The sequence below is a fragment of the Haemaphysalis longicornis genome, unplaced genomic scaffold, assembly GCF_048455015.1.
Source record: "Haemaphysalis longicornis isolate Haplotype H1 unplaced genomic scaffold, Haemaphysalis longicornis Haplotype H1 scaffold_3, whole genome shotgun sequence".
Taxonomy (NCBI): Eukaryota; Metazoa; Arthropoda; class Arachnida; order Ixodida; family Ixodidae; genus Haemaphysalis; species Haemaphysalis longicornis.
Genome location: NW_027526335.1, coordinates 148,104,878 through 148,130,647, shown reverse-complemented (window position 1 = coordinate 148,130,647; position 25,770 = coordinate 148,104,878). Strand labels below are relative to the sequence as shown.

General features: G+C 46.2%; 1 pseudogene across 1 annotated transcript; it reads left to right on the top strand.

Annotated features, from left to right (window-relative positions):
• Positions 1 to 6,973: 6,973 nt before the first annotated feature.
• Positions 6,974 to 24,508, top strand: LOC144173454 (uncharacterized; annotated as a pseudogene). Its single transcript, XR_013323278.1, has 6 exons — positions 6,974 to 7,152; positions 8,194 to 8,681; positions 15,363 to 15,655; positions 16,217 to 16,402; positions 19,590 to 20,387; positions 23,061 to 24,508. The product of XR_013323278.1 is annotated as an uncharacterized LOC144173454 (transcript).
• The last annotated feature ends 1,262 nt before the right edge of the window (positions 24,509 to 25,770 follow it).

The window sequence follows — 25,770 nt, the reverse complement described above, 5'->3', positions numbered from 1 at the left end:
GTGTCTTTTTAAACAAAAAACTTGCCACCATCTCCCACAATTTCAGATTTCCCAGTAGAAAGACGTGGGCCATATCGGTTAGAGGAATGCTGCAGCTGTACCCGGCACTTTTTGTGGGCATGTTGCGTTACAGCTTGAGAGCGATATCCAGTTCATTCTCCTCTAACCTTCAGGCGATCCAGAGAATCCAAGCGCAAGCTTTTGGCACGGGTCTCGATTTGCCGCGATGTCCGTCAACAGTGGAAACAATATACATTGACCAAGACCATCTTTAGCAACTGATGTGACCTCTGAGACGCTACGCCTACACATCAGGCTCCTCACGAACCTACCACGTCACCACATTGCGCAGCTTCCTCGAAGTCGACCATGCTCTTCATTTGCAGCCATCGTCACAGCGCACAGGGCTGAAGTACCGTCGAGTTACACGCCTGCGGTCACAGTGTTCTCCCCGTTGTGGTGCCTGGCAACCCTGGATATTCGTGACCATGTTCCGAGCTCTGGAAAGCAGGCCGACGTGCCACCACTGGCTCTCAGACAGTTTTCTATGCAGTTACTGCAAGAACAACACAATGACCGGAAGCATGTATACACAGATGGTTCTGTGTCGTCCTCCAGCCAATCAACCAACATCCTATTCCGTGTTGGCCCTGCCACGAGCTCGACGGCTGAACGTGCAGCCATCCTTGAAGCTATTCAATACAATCTAGAATCTCCGCCCCAAAAACGTCTATTTTTACCGACTCCAAAGGCGCCCTTCAATGTTTCCGGGCTGCCCTGCACTGAGGTCCTTTCCACCAACTGGTGACAGCAATTCGAGAAATACTTCACCAGACTGTCACAACGGGCCATAACATTTTATTTCAGGTGCTGCCAAGTCACTGTAGAATAACCCGCAATGCTCTGGTGGATGCAGCTGCCCGGACAGACCGTGACAGTGAAAGCACCATCTTGCATGCATTTTCAAGAACCGATGCAGCTGTAGTGCTTCGTCAGCTCGAGCGCAGGGTTTCCATTAGTCAACTGAATACACCTGGTTTTGTGCATCCGCGCCTCCATAACCAGGACCCTCTACTCCAACGCCGTCTTCCGTGGGTGCTATCTCGATCACGGTATACTTTGTGGACTGCGGTTGGGAGTGGCCTTGACAAAAGCCTACTCCTTCCTTATCGGGATGGCCAGTAGTGCCCACTGCTATACCTGCGAGGTTGAAGAGACAATCGAAGATGTGCTTTGTCGTTGCACGCAGTATTTATCGGAAATACGTGTTGCCCGCTAAGCTCAACCTACTGGACAAAAAACCATTCACAGTAGAGACTAATCTAGGACACCGACCGTTACAATCGACTTCGCAGAAGGAAACAAAAGCCCTTCTGTGTTTTATGAAGGGGAGAGGCCTAACTGAAAGACTGTAGTACCCAGAAAAAGACTAAAGTGTGTGCGCGGCCCTGCTCCTGCCCCCTCTTTTTTGCCTGCCCTCCATTTCATCCCCTGCACACCCCTTGCCGAGTGTCGAGTAGCAAACCGGACTCTAAACCTGAATAATCTCTCAGCCTTTCCGTTCGGTTTCTTCTCTTTTTTTCGATGTACGTGTTACCACATTGATGTCTTCGCGTACACATTTTCTAAGAAATTTTTATGGCATGCTGATATCATTACATAAAAAACAGCGTTAGCCGCATGCTAGTTATTTGCGCCGGAATGTTTACCGTGCTTACATCCTTAAAATAACCACTGTGCAATTCTTTCGCCCGTTTCGAATTAAAATATGCCTGGGCGATATCGGTATTAACTAAAGGATCCTCGCGCTCACTATTGAATCAGTCCTATTCCGTGCCACCCATTACATCTTATAATCCCATTTGCGCCTTGCTATTGCCTCTTCCGTGAGAAATACGCTTAATGCCAAACGTGTTGGTGCTTAACATCTAAAGATTGTTGCGACGCACAACCATCTCAACACTCTCTCAACACTCAACCTTGCCTCAACACAGTCATCGAACTTCTAAAGAGTCTGAGTGCGTCAGCTGCAGTGTCTGCAACCTCATTCGATGGTTGATGACGGGCGACTCTTCAGTCATTCAGCCGTCCCACAGAACCCACACTCATCCAGTTGCAAACAACGCCATTTCGAGGTGACGTAAGCTAATGGATGCCATTTTAGGAGCAGTTTTTGGCAACCATCTACGAGAACCAGACCGTGAGCGTAACAAAATAATATACCAGCTTAGGGATTGTCTTTTCGGACAGGCCGCATCAACCATTGCCAATCTATAGACAAACAAATCCTATTCCAACAATTCTATCGACAGGGGGAGCAACTTTGTTTCATCAGCAGTCATTAATCTGTTAGAATAATTATGGGCGTCTTCTGGACTCCGTGCGGTGGTCAGAAGACCTAGCTCCATGACGGCTACCAAAACCTACGGCCTGAATTTGGGTCTCAGACTCGGGCCTGATCCCGCTGATCCAGTTTCAGCGGCCTGATCCAGTTTCAGATCCCGCTCCATGCTTCGCTTCATGTTTGGATGCCCGTTCCGCGTGAAACACGAACATTTCTACCGTCTACGATCTCTAAGAGCTGTTCAATTTTTCTTCCAGGGCACGTTCGAGTATTTCCAGCATTAAATTACGCATTTTACCATACGCCTCGATGTTTATGCACACACCGCTTCGGAGTATTCCCCCCGACATAGTTGCTCCGTACCATTGACGTCCCGTGGAATCTTCGATGTGGACTTCCGGGGAGCGTGCTCAACCAGCTGACATGAGGTTGCAAGATCTCATGAACTTCCTTGGTATCGAGGTCAAACGTCGGCTGAAATCACAAGCTGTGCCTGACAAAGCGCCAACAAAATTTAAAATAACCCGTGAATAACTCCACTAGGACCCTCACAAATCAAGTCCTTTCACGGGTGCTGTCTTTCACAGCGCACGAAAACAACCACCGAAAGAAAGCCATTGGTTATTCCGCAAGAACATACTACGTGGCACTAAGGAAGGTACGGCGACCCTCGCAAATAACGCCAAGAGGCAGCGGCTTCGGCTGGATGCAAGATGCTTTTGCTGCCCAGCCAAGGGGAACCACTCAAGCGAATGCCAGATACACATCAACTGCTCACAATGGAAACGAATGCATGCGACGTCTCTCTGCATGCAGTCTATTCTCAACGCTGGAACTCCATACACTCACTCACTAAGTGCGTACTACACGTCTGCGCAGTCAAGCAAAGCGAGAACGATGGTCCTATTGTTTTTGTTCAGACCATTCGTATATGGGCTGTCTCTGACAAAAGAGGCAGTTTTTTGTGTGCTGTAGTTAACTAACACAGTCAGAGTAGCTTTTCTCCTAAAGATAAATCACAGTAGTTGTAACTTCCTGTGGTCGGGGAGGGCCGTCTGCCGATCAACACATTCTGCAACGCTAGTAGAACAAAGACCCCAAAATATCCTGTTGTTCGACTCAAACTACAAACATAATTCGGATGTGCTAAATGTGCTTTGGACATCATACAAATTCTAGAAACATCCAAAGCAGCTGACGTGCCATTTGTAAAAAAAATTGGAAACAACGGGAACGAACATTTTTTACACTAACAAATTTTTGAGGACTGTAGGGCACAACAGAATCTGGCTACGTATTGGGTCTGATCAAATGTGGATCTTCATGACTACAGAGGCCACCAGTGATGTCAAACCAAGCCTTGTTGTCATCAACACGATCTATCTATGGACATTTAAAGGTCCAACAAAGCACGATCTGCGGTACGCGCCCACTTGTTTGGTTGGCGTTTTGCATAGTTATGCGCCTATAGAAACTATGAAGTCCGTGACGGCAAGCTTAGAAGGCCGTTGTACAAACTAAACCCTTTCAACAACGAGGAAGTGTCCGACCTTAAGCTTAAGAACTATTGAGGGGAGATGCCCCACTGACGCGAACGGACCTGCTCACATCCTGAGAGGATGGTGAGAAACGTCTACCTCAGCGGGAGCTCAATGCGCTCTGCGGAAGCCCGGTGAGGGAATCGAAGCCGCACCTTTACTTTTGAAAAGTAAGATGGCTGACGGGGAAAAAAGAGGACAGTTTATCAAACCTTCATGCTATCAATGTTTGTACCGTAAAACGACAGGAAATCTGAGCAATAATACAGAAGGTCGAGACGAAGCTAATTCCACCGTTAACTGCCCGCTGCTAGCCTTCTTTACTGACTCCAGGAACATGAACCCAGGCTCCAATTAATGCACAAGGAACCTAAGCCATACGTACACACCGAATGTCTCGACGAAGAATTTGCTGCACTCTTCCCATGGAAAGAGAGTATATTCTATTCCAGAACGAGATTGCAAATCTTTTTAAAACAGGGAATAAAAACAGAATCTCATCGTAGTACTGATGTATTGTACGACATCTCCAACTCTTCAGTCGTAAACAAGTCTACGAAGGAACTGCTGGAACATCGAGCTCCAGATCATTCACAGATTATGTCGCCACACTTGAAAACGGCCACTATTAACAGCCAGTTCTGGAAAAGCCTCACCAGACAATTTTCAAGCCGATAATACCGAAACAATTCGTCAGCAGCACTCAGAGTATACGCTGAACGTCAGTGACCAACCTTGGTGCCGCAACCTTCACTAGTCCTCGGCCAGAAGCAGTTCCCGCGGAACAAAATGACGACGCCCTAAAACTTGCACGTAGCATACGCAGGGCAACCCCTAAGAGAGGCCTTAATGACGTCAACACCTTCGTCCAACTCAAACGCCATGTGCATAAACCAGGCCTTTTCCCAGGCGCTTGAACTATTTGACATTCTAACAGAGGAACCACGCCAATTCATAGGTCAGAAAGTTTAGTAGACCACCGAAGAACTTGATTAGGAGCCCCAAACAAACAGACCCTGGCAGCGTATTCCCACACGATATCCCATGAGGAGCCCCGCCGACCACGCCCCCCCACAAACAACGACGTCACAACGTGCCGTCACTTCCGCTTCGTTCGCGACCTCGTACGCCGTGGGCTTTTGTTTGTTTGTTTCCCTTGTTTTAAAAAGGGCGGCGGCCGATGTGTTTCGCTCCGTGGGCGAGGCTGGGCCTGCGGCGCTGCCGAGCGGAGCTGACGGACGCACATGTGGTAGAAGCATGGTAGAAGAAGTTAAAGGCCCAACCACATGCAGCGTACTTTCGGCGTTTTCTCGCGTGGCGACGCCGCGCGAGCAACGCCGATGTATACGCTCGCCAGATATCTGCCTCGACGCAGCCCGAGAAAGCACCGGAAAGCGGGCAGCAGCGGGCGGGTTTCACGTCCTTCTCGTGCATTGGGGTCATTCCTTTCAGCAGAAGAGAATCAATTTCTTTTCAACTTGCGGTTATCGGCTGCCTTGAGACAAACTGCTAGCTATTTCTGTTCGAAAGCGCTCATTCACTTGTGGGCTTGTTTGGCTTTCATCGGGGAGATCGGGTATTTGCGGTAGCTTTTTTTTAGTTAAATAAGGGAGCTCAGGCTACGTCGCTTGTAGTATTAGCATGATGGGGCTTGACTGCAAGATTGGTGCGTGACGACCAAGCCTTATCAACGCCAGAATGCTAGCGGCGCATGCCATTCCATTCGTGGCTACCGTGCCTTGCGTTGGGGAGACCGAGGTTTTGCGATAGCTTTGCTTGACTCAAATAAGAGGGCTGTGGCTACATCGCGTGTAGTAATAGCATAACTGTCCTCGGATTCAAGATGGGGGCGTAAGAAACAAGCGTTACCACGGCTCAAATCTTTCAAATACGACCAAAGGAAATCACTCGCCAATATATTCATTGGCAGCCTCCGTTAGAGTACCAAATTCTGGAGTCCTGCCAGCGTTTCCTCCGTGGTCGAGCGGTTGCGCGCTTGTGTGCTGTCGTTTTGTTTGGAAAGTCCATGGTTCGAATCCTGGTAGAACTTTCACTTTTTTTTTTGCAATGAGGGCTTCATCGGCTTTTTTGTTGTTGTTATTCAAGGCAAACAAAGGGGGCCAGAGCACCTTGCCGTTTAACCTACAAGTGACGTTCGACGCTAACCTCAGAATCAAGACAGCCCTGAAATTTACTTTGCCCACACTTTGAATTCATGAGAAGCTGCAGTCAGCACATCACATCAAGGTTAAACAAAGTAGAAGTAAAGTTGTGCTAAGTGCGTCATCGTTCATCACCCTATCTTATTTTGTTCAGATTTGACAGTAATGACTTGATAAAGTGAAGGCAAAAATTTATTTTCGTCTTTTGTAGTCGCGCTGCTTCGCGGCGGTCCATGGTTTCGCACCGTGCGCGAGCATGACGTACGCGCTGGGAAGCTGAAGCACGAAATAAACCTTTGCTTACCTGTTCTCGCCTCTCACTCTCAGCACTCTCTTGCGCACCTGCAGACGCTCGTCTTTCATCCTGTTCCTAGTAAAGGTAGCGCTGGGCGCGGTGCTTTAAGTGCGCGCGCACGCGGACGCTTTTTCGCGTATATATGCATGGTTATTGTTTACGTTCCTGAAAGCGAACAATCTAGACGCTTGCTTTCAAGCCAGAACACTTCCATCACGACCCACAAATTTCGCTTCTTTTCACTGGCGCAAAGTTCTGACGCCTCCCAACTCTACAAGCTTTACCACTCGCCGATAGAAGTACGAAATGCTGCAAGTCAACCTATAACGTTTCTCCACACTGATGAGTACCACGCTGTTCGCTTATTAGTGCACGCGTACGCTGAAGCCACTGACCAAAGAACCGAAGCACACGCGAAAGTTGCCGGCCCGACCTGACGGTCCCAGCGGTGGCAGCGGCAGCAGAGGCTCGCCCGCCGCCGTTTGCGTGGCCAGAAGTTTCGTTTTCAGCTAGTACGTCAGCCTACTCCTCGGCCGTGATTGGCTATCCAGTTTTGGCGCGGCTGCGACGGCTGGCTCATCGTTTTGTGGCGACGAGGCGAATCACCAAGTGGAAACGTGCGTACTTCTGCTTCATGGATGTGCACGTGCAGCCGCTCGAGATCATCAGAGATGACCTCGCGTCAACACATCAGGAGTCGGTGTTCCGCGCGAACCTTCCAGACGAAACCGCAGTCAACGCCTTCGTGGACGCTTACAGCGGGTGTACAAACACTACCTGGATTGTCCATAAGGTGCAGAAACGCGGAGAAAGGTACGTTTTGATACGATGGGTTGTAGTACGTGAAGCGTCGTTTCGAAACTTGGGTTGTACTGTTTATATTTTTATTCTTGCTATTTCTTGTTTATATATTTGTATTTTTTTGCGTGTGTGTCGCTTACAGTTGAGCCGTGAACTGTGACGCAATGAGCGCTCATTAAAAGGCCACACAAACCGACACAAACCGCTCATCTATCGGTCGAGTGCATCTCGAAAAGTGACATTCCTTGCCGCTATTTGGACTCGCAGCAGTTCACTGGCCCAAAAATAGTGCGCCCAGGGGCTAACTGTTTTCTTTTTTTTACTGAGTTTTATCTCTGCTGCGGCTACCGTGATCCCAAGCTCACGTGCAGCTACTTATTAATCCCATCAAAAAGAATATGCATATCGTATGCAGCAAAATCTGTGTGCATGAAGCAGAAATTGTTAAAAATAATACATTGGCAACAGTGTGAGTGGTAGCGCAGATGATTACTGATATCAAACTCTGTCTTGATGGCGTCAGTGCAGAGACTGTGGTCAATAGCCTTGTACAGAAGACATATATCAAATTCGTCGAGTACTTCAGAAGCTGTACAACCCAACCATTACTTAGCCCTTGGTTTGTCTAAAATTTCGATATTGTTACCCTAAACTGTTATAACCACCAGTGAAAATTATGCAGCATTCACGACCAAGTGTAAAACGACTATGTTTGAGGTAATGTTTCCCAGTCAACGTATCACTACAGTATCACGCTTGCCAGAAGGATTCACATCTTCTATTGTTGTTTATAAAAATATCAATGTTTTCCTTAGTGGCACTGTTCCTGAGAAAGAAATTATGCAATGAAGTTCTTGTTTACAAAATTCAATGCAATAGTGCTTATAATGCAGCTGTAATATTTCACAAGTGCAGGACAGTTTGTAAATGCAGTAATGGTTAATTGGCTGCCTTTCTTGTAATCCTCACCTGCAGCACCGAATAGTGTTTTGAGGTGTGTGTATATAGTGAAAGAGCACCCAGCTCAACTGTATACACTTCTCTGTGTTGCAGAATGGCCTTTCACAAGGTTTGGCGCTGCCAACACCACAAGAGAAACAAGGTGTCGGAGAAACGCAATGCCATGTGCATGGCAAGGTTAGATATTAAGATAAAGCTCGTGACAAAGTCCACGAAGAAGAAGGACCCGTATTTGCGCCTACCTGTACCCCTCGTTGCTGTTATACGCATCGACGGAAGGCACACACACAGCCTGGAGTCAGCGGATGCACTACGCCTCCTTCGTGGCACTGCCTCAACTAGGGAGACATTCATCGGCTACTTCAACGACGGCATGGGAATCGGGGAAGCGAGGAAGCTCCACGAGAGCAAGCTGTGCGTGCAAGAGAACGGCCTCATGCTTCTGGCGAACGGGGCCATCAACCCTCTGGCCAGAACCGTGCAGCATTGGCACTGCGTTTGGAGGGCCACAAGCTTCGGGGGTGGAGCCATCGACCCACTGGCCAAACTAGAGGAGAAGGCGCCCCTCTATGCAGCCCAAGGTACAGTGAGGATTATTTCCCACGAACAGCTTACTCTTGGGAGTAGGCTTGGCATTGCTCTATAATTTGCTTTAGGCTCACTTGCTACCCTACTGAGGGTACAAGAGTACAGCCATTGCAATTATAAAGCACAATTTTGCAGTTGTAATTGCACTTCTAATGCACAACAAGAGACTTTGCGCAGAGCTTTAGAGACGGTAGTCTTTATTGGGATACAGTCGACCCTCATTTTAACGAAGTAGTATCAGGACACTGATTTAGTTCGTTATATCCAACGGTAGAGTTAAAAATTGCCTGAAGCCAATCAGCAGTCTCACTCCCACACAAATCGTTGATAAAAATACGAAACATTTTAAGCTTCAAGCCCACTGTAAACAAGGTAACCCTTATTTCAAGCTCAGTGAACCAGAGCATGACACGTGAAATAGCAACAGAACAAAGTTCATCTTACAAAACAAGCCTGCATTCTTTTTTTTAGTTAGGATGTGATCTTCGTCTGTTGGCTATTCACAGCACTAAGCAGCATGAAATTTTTAGTGTCCACGAACAAAAGGGCTCTTTCTACTTCTTTTCCAAGTTTTTCCAAATAGCTTCTTGGGCTACTGGCCAATATTTCTTCGTTATAGTATCCGATATCACGCATTGCTCTCACGGATTAATTTTCAATATAAAAGAATAGGTGGCATTGAAACGAAGCGTGACCAACCAATGTTCGTATTTATTTCACTATAACCAATAATTTGCTATATCAGTGTTCATCATAACGCGGTTCAACTGTATGTACTTTACTTAAACAAAAATTGTAGTCTGTCTGTACTGTACATTTGCCTGTCTTTCGATCCACTCACCTATCCAAAAGTTAACACAAGTCAGGTCTCAACATTGTTGAGCAAAAAGAAAACATTAGGCATATTTGAAACAGAAGATCAATTCATAACTGGTACCACCAGTGTTCTTTTATTACAGGGGGCAATGAGGAGAAAATATGTTTGTTTTATTCACAAGGTTTTGTGTTTCATAGTACCCTTAGCGCTTGTCCAGCAGCAAATGATGCTTTATTCACTGAGAAATTGAACAATTTAAGCAAAAATTTCAATTATCCCGCTGCATCGTGCATTTCGTGACGTCAGCAATGACGTAGTCCAGGCAGATACCTAAAACAAAGTTTAGTATTTTGATTGAGGGAGGTGGTAACAGTGAAACGTCTTTTGTTACCTTGGGTACTGTCCGCCCTCCTAGATGTCGCAGTGATACCACTCAGACTACTGTGCGGGCTCTCTTTTCTTTTTGACCGGAGTTGTAGCTTGCGTATTTTTGTTACATGTGATGATTGTTTTGTAAAACATTGTGTATGGCTTGATGGGCAGAATTGTGTAAGTGGCACCCTCGCTTATGTCAGTTCTCAACAGCTGTGCAGCATCTGCCACAGTACCTGGTGCGCACCATACACAGTGCTTATACGTTTATGCATTCGATTGCTATTTCCATTGTTTACCTCACCATTACTCTTGTAAAAAGAATAAGCCTGGAATCCAAGCTTGCAAACCTCTTTTTGTGAGCTTATAATCCCTCATTAGTTTATACTTGATTTTGTCGGTCTAAGCGTATTGCAAAAAGCAACCCATTATAGGTCACAAATTCAATGCAGAAAAGAAGCGGGTGAGTTGCATGCCCATTATTTTTTCTTCATTACATAGTTTATTTGATCGTAGTTTACATCAAAAATAATGTCAGTGTAATTCTAATGAGGCAATCTTTCAAATGAACCGAGCTTACATTTTGTCTTCATGGCCCCTGTTAAAATAGATGTGTACTTTTTTTTTTAATTCCAAGAGTTTGCTGTGCAGCAGAAAATGGTGGGTACGAGTGAGGCTAAATGTACTGGAACAGGTAGTTCTCAGTGAGGAAGTCTGAAGGCTCCTGCGATATGGATTAAAAAGCCAGTGTCAGACTAGTCAGGTGGCTGCTCTGGGTTGAGCCCCACACTACTTAAGGAGGCACGTGGGTCTTTGGGACCAAAAAATTGCCCAAAAAAGCATTTTTTTAGGTGTCACTTTTCTCTCGATTTTCAGTTTTTCCTCCAAAAATTCCATATTTGAAACAGTGCTTATAAAAGCCATAGAGGCCCGATTCTAACAAAGAAATAATTATTTTACCATAATTCCCCACTTTTTCGCCTCGAGTGGTATCGCACTGATACAAAATTCTCGAGAGGTACATCCCAGCATGTAGTGCAACTAGGAACATAAGTTGTTTTGCACTTTGAAGCTGAATGTGTAAACCATGTGATATGGGAAGCAGATTTTGCGGTTTGTGTTTCAGTAGTTAATTAGCATTATTTTTAATTGGTTAGGAGAAGTAGTTCAAACCTAGAAGTTAGAATTGATGTAAACTTGTACGTGATTGCAAAACAAAAAACTGCTTTCCACATTTCATTCTCCACAACTTCTGTTATGTATTCATGTCTTGCTGGTAATGTTTTGTTGAATACTTTTTTCCTACTTTTCTAAAAAAAAAATCAAGAAATATTTTAATTAACCCAGAAACTAGCCATCTCACATGAAAACTAATTAGATATTTGAGATCAGCTAAAAAAACTGAACAAGCCTATGAAGTTTCATGCTACTTGCTGTTAGGAACACTGGAGACCACGGTAAGTCCACAAAATGTGGTGAATGTCTGTGGTCGGTGCCAACATACAGCAAAATAAATGTGTAGGCCCGAATAAACCCTGTCGACCTAGCGGCCAGGTGTGGGTGAAAGCAGGTGTAAATGTGGCATCAGTGGAAATTGTTAGTAGTGCCACCTTTTTGAGGCGGATGAGCCCACCAGGGAGGTTACATCCACAGAGTGGGATAAGTGCACGTGTGGAGCACTGAAGGCATTTTGTCCAAGGTGCTCTGTTGTAGAGTCAACTGAAAATAGAGGTAGTAGATGCGTCATAGCAGGCATGTGTGTCTGCAACCATCTACCTGCCTATGTCCAGGAGTTAACGTCCTCTGGGCCCAAGCAATCTTCACTCGGAAGCTAAGTGTTGTAGTCTTTGCGTGGAACGTTTAGGATATGGGTACTTGGTGGGGTATTTTCCAAGGGCCTTGTACAGCTTTTATTGAGTCTGAAAATCACAACAGGTTGTGATTGTTCTCACCTAAGACGCTCTATAGTCGTCAATGCTTCGGAAATTGCTTTTAGCTCAGCAAGTGTTGACAGGGGTCTCTGAGTGGCGTAGTTGTGGCAGGTTTGACAAAACTGCACGTCAGGGTTCCTGATTCTCAACTACTGTGGTGACAAGGCTGCCTGAAACACCAGCATCGGCATAAAATGTGTCTTGACTAGCACTGGGTGCAAGTGTGGCACACCACGGCTAGAAAAACTTAGAGGCTTGCAACCAGCAAGTAATATTTGTTTTCAAGAAGGGGGTTCTGGAGAGGTAGATGGTGGTGTATTGAACTGGAGGTGCATATACCACCTTAAGGAAACCACAAATGAGTACACCTTTGCTTTAAGCAAGCATACCTGTCACCACTGCCTAAGGCTAGCTTCTTCCTGTCGTGTAGAGATGGGTGTTAAAGGAGCCATGAAGAAAAAACAAAAGTTTCGTTCATTCAAAAGATTGCCTCGTTAGAATCATACTGAAACCACTTTTAACGTAAACTTCGCTCAAATAAGCTACATAATTAGGAAAAATGAGAATGGCCAGGCGACCCACCAGCTCATTTCCCGCAACAGAACCTATGATATCATTCGAGCCAGCTCTGCGATTGGCGGTGGCCGGCACAAGCACACGCAAATTAGGTAGAGCTTAGAAGCTAGCCAAACGAGCGATTTGTGCTTAAATTTAGGGCATGGTGGGATAAGCAGTGGAAGTTACGAAAGCAAACGTAAACATGGAAGTACCCATGCGTACTGCTGTGTGTACTGCGCGCACTATGCTTGGTTTAGCTGCACAGCACTGCGGGGCTTGGGGTTGTTTCAGACAACACTGGCCGATTGACGCAAGCAACAGTGTCTTACATGACCATATTTGTCGAGCGAGCACTGTTTCAGAGAATGCTTATTTTCTCCCAGAACAAAAACAAGCCAGGTTTAAATACGGTCAAAAACAAACCAAAGGCTTGCCACGGTATGGTGGCAACTAGGTTCAGGTAACATAAAGAAACGCGGAAACGCCACTGTACGGTACCTGGAGTCAGTAGTATTAACTCTATGCCTGGAGGCCAGCACCGCTGTACAGGGTGGAGACACCCTTTTAACGGTCTCGTGCCGTCGCGATTGGGCCAACGTGCTCAACGAGTTGTTCTTTTCATTTCCCTTGAGATTTAGCAACGCGACATAGATAAGATGATTTAAACTTCGCCAATAACCCGCGTTGCGGCGATAATTTAGCGCTGTTTTGACACATTGACTTGCTTCGGCGGCGAACGAGCGACCCAAAATGGTGGCGCCAGCGTATATGCGTCTCTACCCTGTACGGCGGACGCGTGAATCAAGGCACTCTAGGCTGCAGAGCGGTCGGTTCCTCTGATGTCATTGCAGACCCCGAAAACAAACGATTTAGCGGGAAAATCAAAAATTTAACTTAAATTGAATAATTTCTCAGTGAATAAAGCATCGTTTGTACCTGAACAAGCGCTGGGGGCACCATAAAACACTAAATTTTTCGAATAAAACGATTGATTGATTGATTGTGGGGTTTAACGCACCGACGCAACGCAGGCGATGAGGCGCGCCGTAGTGGAGGGCTCCGGATTAATTTTGACCACCTGGGGATCTTTAACGTGCGCCGAAATCTCGTACACACGGGCGTTATTGCTTTTCGCCTCCATCAGAAAAGCGGCTGCCGCGGCCGCGAATCGAACCCGCGACCTCGTGCTCAGCAGCGCAACGCCTTAGCCACTGAGCCACCACGGCAGGTCTTTCGAATAAAACAAACTTCATTTTCTCTTCATGGCTCCTTTAAATGAGGAAGGCAGCTAATGATTCCCATTGCTTCTCTCTTGATGGTCTCTCAGTGAGCCCACTCTGCCCTTGTCATATACTGAAACTGCGCCTGGTGTGCGAGATGACGCAGCGGGATTGCATCAACGAGAAGAGCCATCTTTGTGTGAACTGCTCCTGTGTTTTGTGGAAATCCAGCAAACTAAATGTAACGGTTGAAGGGCATGCTGGTGGGCTTCTTGGAGCCATGGCGTAGTTGATCTGGAGGCTGTGACGTCTAGGCCAAGATTGTGGTAGCAAGTAACTTACATTACAGGTTTGCCATAAAGGATTAAGGTAACGTGCGGTTTTGCAGTCTTTGTTGTGCCCTCCGACTACTGGCGATAAGTAACATGGTCTTATCATCATGGGATAGTGTGAGCCTCACACTTTTGCACCACGTGTTTAAGAGTATTTTAAGCACTCTGAAGCGTTTGTTAAAATTAAAAAAAAAAGATGCGTTGAAAAAGGTAGTTTGACCCAAACTACAAAAAGGGCTAGCACCTGGGTATATACCTTTAAAGGGGCCATTCAGAAAAAATGTTTGTTTTATTCGAAAGATTTCATGTTTTATAGTGTCCCCAGCGCTTGTTCAGATGCAAACGATGTTTTATTCACTGAGAAATTATTCAATTTAAGTTCATTCTTTTATTTTCCCGCTAAATCATGAGTTTTCGTGGTCTGCGATGACATCAAAGGAACTGACTGCTCTGAAGCCGATTGTGAAGCTTTGTTTACTGTTAGTGAACTTAGATGGTGCCACCATACCGCAGAAATCCGTTTTCTGCCTTTGCTTTGTTTTTGACCGTATTTAATCGTGGCTTGTTTTTGTTCAGGGAGAAAATAATCGTTTCGTGAAACATTGTGCTTTCTCGACAAATATGGTCTCGTAAGACACCGTTGCATGCGTCAACTCGCCACTGTCATCTGAGACAACCCCAAAGCCCCGCAGTCCTGTGCAGCTAAACCGAGCATAGTGCACGGAGCACCAACAGCAGTACACATTGGTACTTCTATGTTTACGTGTGCTTTCGTAACTTCCACTGTTTGTACCACCATTCTTACTGCGTTAAAAAGAATGTAACCTAAATTTAAGTGCGAATAGCTCGTTTGGTAAGCTGATAAGCTCTGCCTAATTTGCGTTTGCTTTTGCCGGCCTCCGCCATTCACAGAGCTGGCTGGTATGACATCATAGGTTCTGTTGCGGGAAATGAGCTCGCGAGTCGCGTATCCATTCCCTTTTTTCCTAATTATATAGCCTATTTGAGCGAAGTTTAAGCTAAAGGCGGTGTCAGTACGATTCTAACGAGGCAATCTTTTGAATGAACCAAACTTGTGTTTTGTCTTCATGGCCCCTTAAGTGGCATTCCAAGTGCAACGGGAACAAAAGGTTCCAATAGATGGCATGTGAGCAGTGAAATGCAGCAAAAGTGAGCCGACCTGAGCAAACTTCCGCTGTGTTTGTCAGGAGCGGAGGATGACGTAAAAGGCAGAGCGCAAGAAGTGGGCGAGAAGAGGCATTGAAGTGGCAGGGGCAACAGACAAATATTCTTCTTCGACAATATTTTCAGTGAAGTGAGCACATACAAGGCCAGTTTTTTTTGTGTACACAAGGTGGTTCTGAGGCCATGAGGGCCCAACACAATTACTTAAGGGGGACTTAATTGTGAAAGTGCAACTGATTCCTTGTACAAAAATTTGCAGGCACCACCGTGACTGTCAGCAGGAGCGACAGCAGTACCTGCTGGGCAGTTCTGGTGGCGACCCCCATCATGCAGCGAGCCCAGGCACTGGATGTGGCGCGGGACATTGTGTTCATTGACTCAACCTCCTCTTGCGACACAACCAGGTGCACCGTGACGCTGGTGCTGGTGGCAACAAGCGCTGGTGCAATCCTTATCGCAGCGCTGCTCCACAACGAGCAAAGCACTGAGGGTTACCTAGCAGCCTTCCAGCTGCTGTAGGACACCTATCCACTTTGCTTTGGGAATCAGTGTGTAAGTTGAAAATGTTAAAGATGATTTCATTGTTAATGTTTAATGTGGCACTGCTTGTCAGACATTAGATGAAACAAATTGGTCCATGTTTTCTCTATACCATCTTTTTATTGATTGGCATGCATCTGCAGGCTAAGCAGGGCCCAAAATCTTATGGCCACTGCTGAAGACAACTACCAACTACCACGTCTATGATGTTACGATGTCATAAAGCATGTGGAAGGGATGTTTGTGACACTGTTTCAAAAGAGCCGTGGCAGTGTGTTATACCTTGCATGAGTGTCCTGCAAAGTCAGTGCTTGGGTTTGACTGTAACAATTAAATTAGAATAAAATAATGCGTTGTAGACAAATTTAAGTGTCAAAGTATGGAGTTGTGTTGCTCTAAATTAGTGCCCAGGCTTCACAGTAGCATTAGTAGGTTGCTTTCAATAAGTGCAAAAATTTTCTATTTGCAAGAAGGAATGGAACTGAAACATGTAGAGCCTCCAGTTTTAGTAGAGTTGTGTAGCCTTCTATTTGGCCTGTTATGTGTATTAGGCCACATTTTACCATTTTGCAGGCCCCACAAGTCTTCATGACGGACAATTCGAGTTCAGAGAAGGCTGCATTGCAGGAAACATGGCCAACAGCAAAACATCTTCTGTGCCACTTTCACGTGGCACAGGCTGAGTGGCGCTGGCTGACCGCAGCTAGAAACAAGATTGACAGAGACGAGAGGCGTCGCCTGATGTCGGCTTTTCAAATGGTAAGATATTTTCATATTCAAACGAACAAGGGCATGTTTTTTGTCCCCACTTTGGCGACACCACATAAAAGTTGCAGTTCTAGCATTGCCCTTTTTTTAAAGCTGCTTCTAGTGCCCACTCCAAAAGCATTTATGCACAACAGACAGTGCGAACACAGTCTGCGTACATATAGACAAGGCCTTCCCGAACTAGGGAGACAGGAGGCATGGCTGATACATGTTAATGTGGTTCAGCACAAAGAAATCCTTGTGCATATTTAAGGTGGAACACAAGTCCATAACCAAGACTGGTGCTGTCCTTTTAAAGGCTCCATGAGGACAAAATACAACTTTGTTTAGTTTGAAAGAACTAGGCTTTGGTAGCTCACTCAACTCCACTCCAACCACGCCAGATGTCTTGTAACAGAAAAAAGCAATGAATATAGAAAAGCTTTCAAATTCCACCCCGTAGTGATGCAATATGTGTAGGAGTGGAATGTTATAGGCTGGCACTAAGAAATGCTCATCAAAGTGTCAACTATCGGTTAGCATTGAAGTGGTACAATCAAATGGCACTAGAGCCACTGCCACACTCGCACAGTCGAGTTTCTTGGCAATGGCTTTGGTCGGCAACCACCAATTGCACAAACAAGATTCTGTGACGTCAAAAAAAAAGCACCAGAAAGTGGCTAGGGAGGCACCGCTGCAGACTGTTTCTTCTAACATCTTGATTATGAGTTTTCAATACAATCTGCATTGTTGTTATCGTTACAAGGCAGCCTTTTTATTGAACTAAACTTGTATCTTGTCTTCATGGCCCCTATAACTAAAATTCCCCACCATTTTGCCCAAAATGAATTGCAATGAAAAAAAAATAAGAAAAGAACATTAAAAATGGTGTCGAAAGTAATGTAAGAGCAGATTGTAAACAAAGCATGTTGGCTCTGGCTGCACCATGCACAAAAAAGCAATGAAGGAACATGTGCTCGCTCGTGGCTTAGGCTGGTGCAGCACCAACACGTTGAGGTGGGTACAGTCTACATTTATGGCAAAGAAAAGAGACAAACTGCCAGCTGTTGCTACTGTGTTTGTAGCATGACCGTAAGGTGGTGTGGCCCACTCCGGTGGTAATAGTGCCTATATCTCCGCGCTCAGCGGTTTGTGTAACTGCGGGCGATGACCTATTTGGCTTTATTCACCGAGGCCAACAGTGCCTCAACACCATTTTAGGCTCATAAAAATAAACTCGCGCTAGTCACATTGTAAAGACTTGTTTTATCAAGAGAAACTAATGACCCCCTCACAGCAGATGCCTTAACATAATTAGGGTTGTTCGTTTTTGGGCTCTATATTTTTAGAAAATCGGTGGTAAAAATCAGGTGCTATTTTTCAAACTGATAATTGAGGGGAAATCGAGTCTTTTTGCTGAACCATTCCGGAATTCGGGTCTTGTCGGGTCAAATCTACAGATGTACTGAGTAATACTCAGTTTATTTTATCAGTAGGTATTACAAGATTCTTAACCATTTCATGTTCAATGGTGTTCATGTACGTCCCCGGCAAACACCTGCAAAATGGTCAATGACGCACATGTACGCCATCGCTGGGTTCTTTCAACAGTGCACCTTTTTCGATCATTTCTCTCACTTGGCTTGTAATGCCACACTGCAGAAATACGTAAAATTTTTCTCTTGCGCCGGTGGCTCTGCTTTTCTTTTTTAATGCTTTACTACAGCAGCATGCCAGCTATCGCGCGCGCCACGGCTGCTAGATGAAAGGCCTGTGCTCTCATCCAGAGGCCATGCCTGCGCATCGGGTCACGTGTGGGTGCGCAGTGGTTGATTTCGGTTTCATCCTCCGGGCGCTTCCCGCTTCTTACGCCCATGAAACTTTCCTAGAATTTTTCTTGTGTTACTCATGAATAAACCCTGTGTATGTAACAACACAAATGATTTTTTTCTCACTTTATGATCACACTAAAAAATTACAATTTTATCTCGATATGGACTCGTCCAAATAATTGATAACAGCAATAAAAAAAATGACCCTGGGGGGTCGCATTTGGTGAAAAAATTCGACCATAACGCATTAAAAGTGGTGTTTGTTCCACGCTGTTTATCGGAGGAATATCGAGGTTTTTTAGCAAATTCTCTACTATATTTGGCGTTTGTTTGGAAATAGATCAGTAATGATGACAGTAAAGAGCAGTAATAACTTCTAAGAAACGAAACATTTTATTCACAAAAAGCTGCTCATCGATTGTTTACACACCCTTGTTTTCGTACATAATTATCTGCATGCACAACATGTTGGTCTCCATTCGAGGTCTGTCCGATCGTTGAACGTATTCCAGCCGGGAGAAAGTTCTCTCGACCACACAGCTTCCGCTAGCTAGGCGGAACAATGTCAGTGCAGCATTTTCCAGCCTGGGTAGCGAGCGGCAGAGTCATGCCAATACTCAACAAGTTCAAAAGCTGTGTTTGTGGGGCTTGCCTCTATCAAGTAGTGGTTTAGAACAGCGGACCGTCAGCACACGATAGTGCACTTTGAAAATGTCCATTCGGGGAGAAATTGGGTTTAACCCGATCCTCCTTAAACATGTTTGGGGTGTTAAATAAGGTAAGATTGGGTTGTACCAAAAAAAAAACGACCATAAACATAATATATTGATTATGTATCGCATATCTCAAGCAATCCTTTGAGGAATCTACTTTTTTAATTATCGATATTTTATGATAACAATCTGCAAACATTCTCTGGCCTAAGAACCTTTCCTGTTTGTGTACAAAATTCACACAAACTTAGATTTCATGTTTGTCTATCTTTTTAGCTTTGGCTTGTGGTGCTAGCCTGAGCAGAAAACAAAACGGCATCTTTATAGCCCAGCATAAACCAAGCTCAAAAAAGCAGTTGTAAAAACACAGCCAAAGGTAGGAGTGTCTTAAATTTGTACCTTAAATAAGCAGGCACGGTCAGGTGACAATTTTTTTTAAATACATAATAAAATTTAATTTTCACTTTAATCTTCTAGGATAAGAAACAAGCAGTCTGATTTTTTTAAAGTATATTAAAGAAGCTTCAATGTGGTCTATTTACAGCACTTTTCATAGAAATCGATTGGAAAGTAAATTTGCATGTTTGTGAAATGAGGATTGTGAACTGTTGCTGGGCACATTTCTCACTGCACAATTATTATCTGTTATTTCAGATCATGTATGCTGACACGGTGGAAAAGCTGGCGGCTGCAACGGCCAAGCTGAAGTCCGAGTCCCACGTTGCCTATGTGGAACGAGTGGAGGCTTTCCTCGCAAGACAGGAGGAGTGGGTGCTGCTGTTACGTGCTGGTGTTGCAACACGGGGGCACAACACTAATAACTTTGCGGAGGCCACCATCCGTGTCCTGAAGGACATTGTGTTGAACCGGACGGAAGCGTTCAACGTGGTTGCTCTGGTGGACTCGGTGGCTGTGGTGTGGGATCGCTACTTTGAGAGCCGCATCCTCCGCCACGCCAACAACCGCGTTTCCCATCACCGCCTCGTGTACAAGCGGCTGCTATCAAGAATGCCCGAGAGTGCAGCCGAGAGCATTCAGCAGATTGGTCCCCAGCTGTATGCGGTGCCCAGTGCCACGCACCAGGGTGTGACTTATGAAGTGTATGCACACTTCGGAGCCTGCAGCTGTGCCACCGGGAAGCAGGGGGCATTTTGTAAACATCAGGCCCTGGTGCACAAAAAATTTGGGGGCCTGTTTCCCAATGCTCCTCCCCTCCTGAGCACCGACGACCACCACCAACTGGGCAAGCTGGCCTTGGGCGACACATGCCCGTCCCGGGAATTCTTCCAGCCTTTCCGGGGAGAGCAGCAGCTCCCAGAGCACGATGCAGACGGCAGCACCGCTCCGGAAGGTCCGCACACTGAGGCCAGCAGTGCAGTTGACGCACCCCCTCAGCCCTCTTCAAGCCTGGCACCCATTGTGCGAGAGACAGACCCTGCCCAGCTTGCTCAGGTAAGCATGTGCTCGGTGTCCGCATAGAGCACACAGAAAAAGAGTATTTGCTTGTTTCTGTTTGTGAGCATGTGGAACCCCAACTTCAGAGAAACAAGGTGTGCAGACATGACGAGGCACTATCCAGTACAGCTCTCAGTCGTATGCATATATTATAAGCCTGGCTCACTGACATTAGTGCACCCTTCATTACTGCTTGTCTGAGCAGCCAAAATCTAAGCAAAGTCTGAGGCTTCTTTAAAATATTGGCATTTGAGAAAAAAGGTGAGAGCAGGCAAATAAATGTTCATGCAGACACATGATGCAATACTGTTGCTCACTCTTACATGCGGCAAGTCATTTTTATGTGACATTACCCCAGTGATACCGGCAAATTAAAGAAAAACAGAACAATACCTGAGAGTAATAGAAAGTGGGAAGAAATGTAGTGTAAACTTACATGTAAACAATAAAATGCAAGGACAACAATTCTCTGGGACTGCAGCGCAGCCCCTACGTTCTTTACACAACACCTGCGCTGTTCTCCCAAAAGTACAGGGCTACCACTCGGAAGACTACACTCATTGGAAACACACCCCCTCAGTTACATCAAAATGGTCCTTCATATGTAAGAACCCCTCCAGTATATTCTGTAACCATTGCACCTGATATGGTCCCAGCACTCAGGGAGTGGATTTCTCCCTGCATGTAAACACCATGACATGATGCATTTGCATGGCTGCAGCACCTGCTGGGGGCTGGAAGAGTGGTGATGGTTGGCAAAACACGCGTCCACTGACAACCCAAAAGGAACAATAGAATCTGCCGCATTCAGCCTTCACTGGCTGTCTACGTATACGCGAGGGAAGAGGGGGGGGGGGAGAGGTCTAACTGGCTGTGAGTGTTGAACCTCCATGTAGCTTTCCCTTTGCCCCGGCAAGTATTACAGCACCACTGCATACCGTATGGTCAACTGATGACCAGGGCATATATGCTACCAGATAATAGCAACAGTGCGTGCACAGCACAGTCCAAAGACTCATTCTAAAGGCTGGTGTTATTGCACCACATTCTAGTATGGTTTGGAGGTGCTGTGTGTCAGCTAAGTACCACGGCAGGCTCATACAGCGTGACGTCACTTTCTCTTCGTGCGCCGAGGCTGGGGCTGCGGCGCTGGGGAGCTGACGCACATTTAGTACAAGTTAAAGGCCCAACCACATGCAGCGTACTTTTGGCGTTTTCTCGCGTGGCGACACAAGCTGACGCGCGAGCTGATGCACGAGCAACGCTGATGTCTACGCTCGCCAGATATCGGCGTCGACGCAGCGCGAGAAAGCACCGGAAAGCGGGCAGCAGCGGGCGGGTTTCACGTCCTTCTCGTGCTTTGGGGTCATTCCTTTCAGCAGAAGAGAATCAATTTCTTTTTAACTTGCGGTTATCGGCTGCCTTGAGACAAATTGCAAGCTATTTCTGTTCGAAAGCGCACATTCACTTGTGGCTTGTTTGGCTTTCATCGGGAAGATCGGGTATTTGGGGTAGCTTTTTTTTTTAGTTATATAAGGGAGCTCTGGCTACGTCGCTTGTAGTATTAGCATGATGGGGCTTGGCTGCAAGATTGGTGTGTGACGACCAAGCCTTATCAACGCCAGAATGCTAGCGGCGCATGCCATTCCATTCGTTGCTACCGTGGCTTGCATAGGGAAGACAGAGATTTGCGATAACTTTTCTCGACTCAAATAAGAGGGCTGTAGTTACATCGCTTGTAGTAATAGCATAACTGCCCTCGGATGGGTGCGTAAGAAAGAAACGTTACCACGGCTCAAATCTGAAAAAAATAAGATAGGATGATAAACGAAGACTCACTTAGCACAACTGTACTTGCTACTTGACTTAACCTTGATGTTATGTACCGACTGCAGCTTCATTAATTCAAAGTGTGAGCAAAGCAAATTTCGGGGCTGCCTTGATACTGAGGTTACCGTCGAACGTCAATTGTAGGTTAAACGGCAAGGCACTCTGGATCGGTCTTTTGAGAAAGAATCGGTCTTTTAATGCACCGCTTGGAACTAATTTTACAGCTCATCAAAATTTGGTGGCACCAGTGGCAAGGAAATTCGAATGCCCATTTCAAATACCAAAGTTTAGTGTGCTGTAAAATTAGTTCCAAGTGGTGCATCAAAAGACCGATTCTTTTATTCCGCTCACCATGGTTCGTAGTTTTACAAAATATAAAGATTACAGTTTTATGGCCAGCACTGTTTTGTCTATTGTTCCTCCAAAAATGACTAATAATCTCTAATCATCTTGGGAACTAATTGACTTACTCAACAAATAACGGCACATTTGAAATCAGTGGGAAAAAAAAGCAGAAAGACTGACAAGGTTCACAGAGTTTACTTATAAATTAAAGGAAGCTGTTTTAAGAGAAGTCTCCCCTCTTAACAAAACTTTTCCACTTTATTTAATTTTGCCCTCGCTGTTCACCACAACTTTGCAAATCGTATTCCTTTCTCGGGGTGTGTTCACTCCTTTTATGAGTGTCTAACGGCTATAGCTTTCACGCACCCATAAGCCTTGTGAGATGGACTACAAGAATAAACTTTAAGCAGAAGGCGAATGACGGAAGCAAAAATGCAAGCTGTAATGGGTGAGAAGACAGGAAGTAACTTGCTGCTGCCAACATCTCTCTTGCAGTCTCGAGACGATGCCTACCAGAGCCTGGAGTCCCAGTTGCGACGCCTGCATGCCATGAGCGAGCATAACCCGGCATACCTGGAGATACTGCAGGGCCTTGGGCAGGAACTTGGCCGTGTGTCAAATGGAAGTGACGCAACTGCTCTTATGCTCGCCTTCAGGGCAACTGCAGCAGCACGGAGGCGTAGGGGGCGTCAGATAAGGGTGCAGCCTACGAGCCTTGCCAGGCGTCGACCAGGTCTTACAAGAGGCTCTAAGAGGGTGCCAGCTGGACGCCCGCCAGCTCAGCCCGCTGCCAAGAGGCCAAGGAAGAGGCCCCACTCTGTGCAAAGAAATGTGTCAGACAATGTCCCAAGTGCAAGGCTGCACTGAGCACGCCTGCTCTAAGGCCAGCCTCTAATGTTCTGCAGCAACCACAGTGGCAACTCGCTGCCACTCTTTGGCTAGCGTGAGAGTTCAGAAGGCAGGCACATCACCGAGCTCCCTGGTCTGCTTTTTTCCTACACATCGCCCCTTCGGTGCTCGCACGGTGTCTTTCGTAAATCTTTTTTTCCCGATGTCATAGAAGCATGGAACGAATTGCCGCGACATATTGTTGAAAGTTCTGACGTTAAGAAATTTGAATGTGCTCTTGATGTTTACTTCGCCGAGCAATGAATATGCTATTTTGTTATTGTTCGAAGTTGCTGAAAGTGTCAATGTCTGTATTTGCTTTCCATATCTTATGCTTCCCTCTCTGTAATGACCCTAAGTGAGGGTTGACAGTATAAATAAATAATAAAAAAATAAATAAATAAATAAATCATCAACAGCCTGCTCAGGTCCACTGCAGGACGAAGGCCTCTCCCATAGACCTCCAACCACTCCTGTTCTGCGCTACTCGAGTCCACTGTTGGCCACCGAATTTCTGTATTTCATCCCTCCATCGTGTTATTGGCCTTTCTCTTCTTCTAGACCCATCTCCTTGTATCCACTCTGTGACCCGAATCGCCCACTGGTTGTCGGTTTATCTCACCACACGGCCACCCCAAGTCCATTCTTTTTTCTTTGCTTGAACTATGATATCAACTCGGGTTTGTTTCCTGATCCAGGTAGCTCGTTTCTTGTCCCCGGGTGTTACTACTAACATTATTGTTATTGTTTCCATGACCTGTTGAGCCAACCCAAGTTTGCTTTCCACTTGTTTAGTAAGGCGCCAAGTTTTAGCTTTTTTTTTGAGTGACAGAGTTAGCTCACTTTTCGTTATTTGGCAGTGCCTGCCATGTGCTCCCCAACCCATACCTCTTCTGTGCCAGATTTCTCTCTCATGGTTGGGGTCAGCACTAACCATCTGTCCGAGGTAGTTATATTCTTTTTTTCTTCGTCTAGCGTTTTGCCTGTCGCCACCAAGGAACACGAATGCACATGGTGACTTCCACAGACACGGCGGACGCCATAACCACCTGTGACAGGACATGGCATTATACTCTTTCCCCCCACGCAATCTGGCATGACGGCCAGGGGCCCTGCCAGATGGACCAGGGTCGGGGACCCCTATCAAGGGTAAAGGCAGCGTTCCAGTCACAAGTTCCCCTTTCAAGGGTCCACACTCGACCAAGGACACCTGTACCCATTAGAGAAACCGGTGGGTGCTTGGCGGTATGCCGATTTCGAACCCGGTACCTCCCACATACAATGCAAGTGCTGTACTTCTGATCCATCGCTGCACCCCACCCAAGACCAATGAGATGCCAGAAATCAAGAGAGAAGTTGAGTCACTAGCCGACTGCATCATAAGCACCTGCCTGCCCAAGGCTGTCAAGGTGCTCTTCTCTCTAGAGCAGCATTGTCCTGGTACCGGCGGCATGGAAACTCGGCACGCCATGCATGCGTGCGCACCACAACAGCCCGGCCATTCCCGAAGAAAGAGTGGCACAGAGGGAAGAGAGAGTCTGTACTTGTATGTTGCTGTCCCTTGCTCTGCGGTCACGGCAACTCTGACACGTCGGGCGCCTCACCAGCTCGTTCGTATCATCCGCTGGCCCGCGTAAGGCCATTCGTAACAGCCAAAATTGTGCCCACTGAAAACAATGCAATTTTGCCAGGATTTCTCAGAAATTTGTGTGACACAAAATAAGATCATCGATATTTTGCTGTATATGGTTGAGCGTGCTGGAACACAAAAGTTCAAGAAGAAGAGTCTGCTGAAGACTGTGACAAGGCTTCACGCACTGGCCCAGCAATCTTTAGCAGCCCTCAAGAGAAGCTGGTTCGTGAATGATTAGTTGCGGGGATTTCAAGATGTCTGCCAAAATTACTCAACACAGCTCAATCACAACCTAATGCTTTAAAAGGCTCTAGACTCAGCACACCAACTTGCAACGGTGAAGCAGCAGCAGTCAGAGTTTCACCTTGGCTTGGTAGCCATCAACAAGGTGGGCTCTGCATGTCATGTAAAATGGTCGGACACCCACAAACCACCTTCTAACTGAAGCCTGAAGGCAAAATAAACCGACAGCAAGTTCATCTTGGGCCAAGTGCACAAGTAAGTCCTGCCATTGGACCCGCCGCGGTGGCTCAGTGGCTAAGGCGTTGCGCTGCTGAGCACGAGGTCGCGGGTTCGATTCCCGGCCGCGGCGGCCGCTTTTCTGATGGAGGCGAAAAGCAAGAACGCCCGTGTGTACGAGATTTCGGCGCACGTTAAAGATACCCAGGTGGTCAAAATTAATCC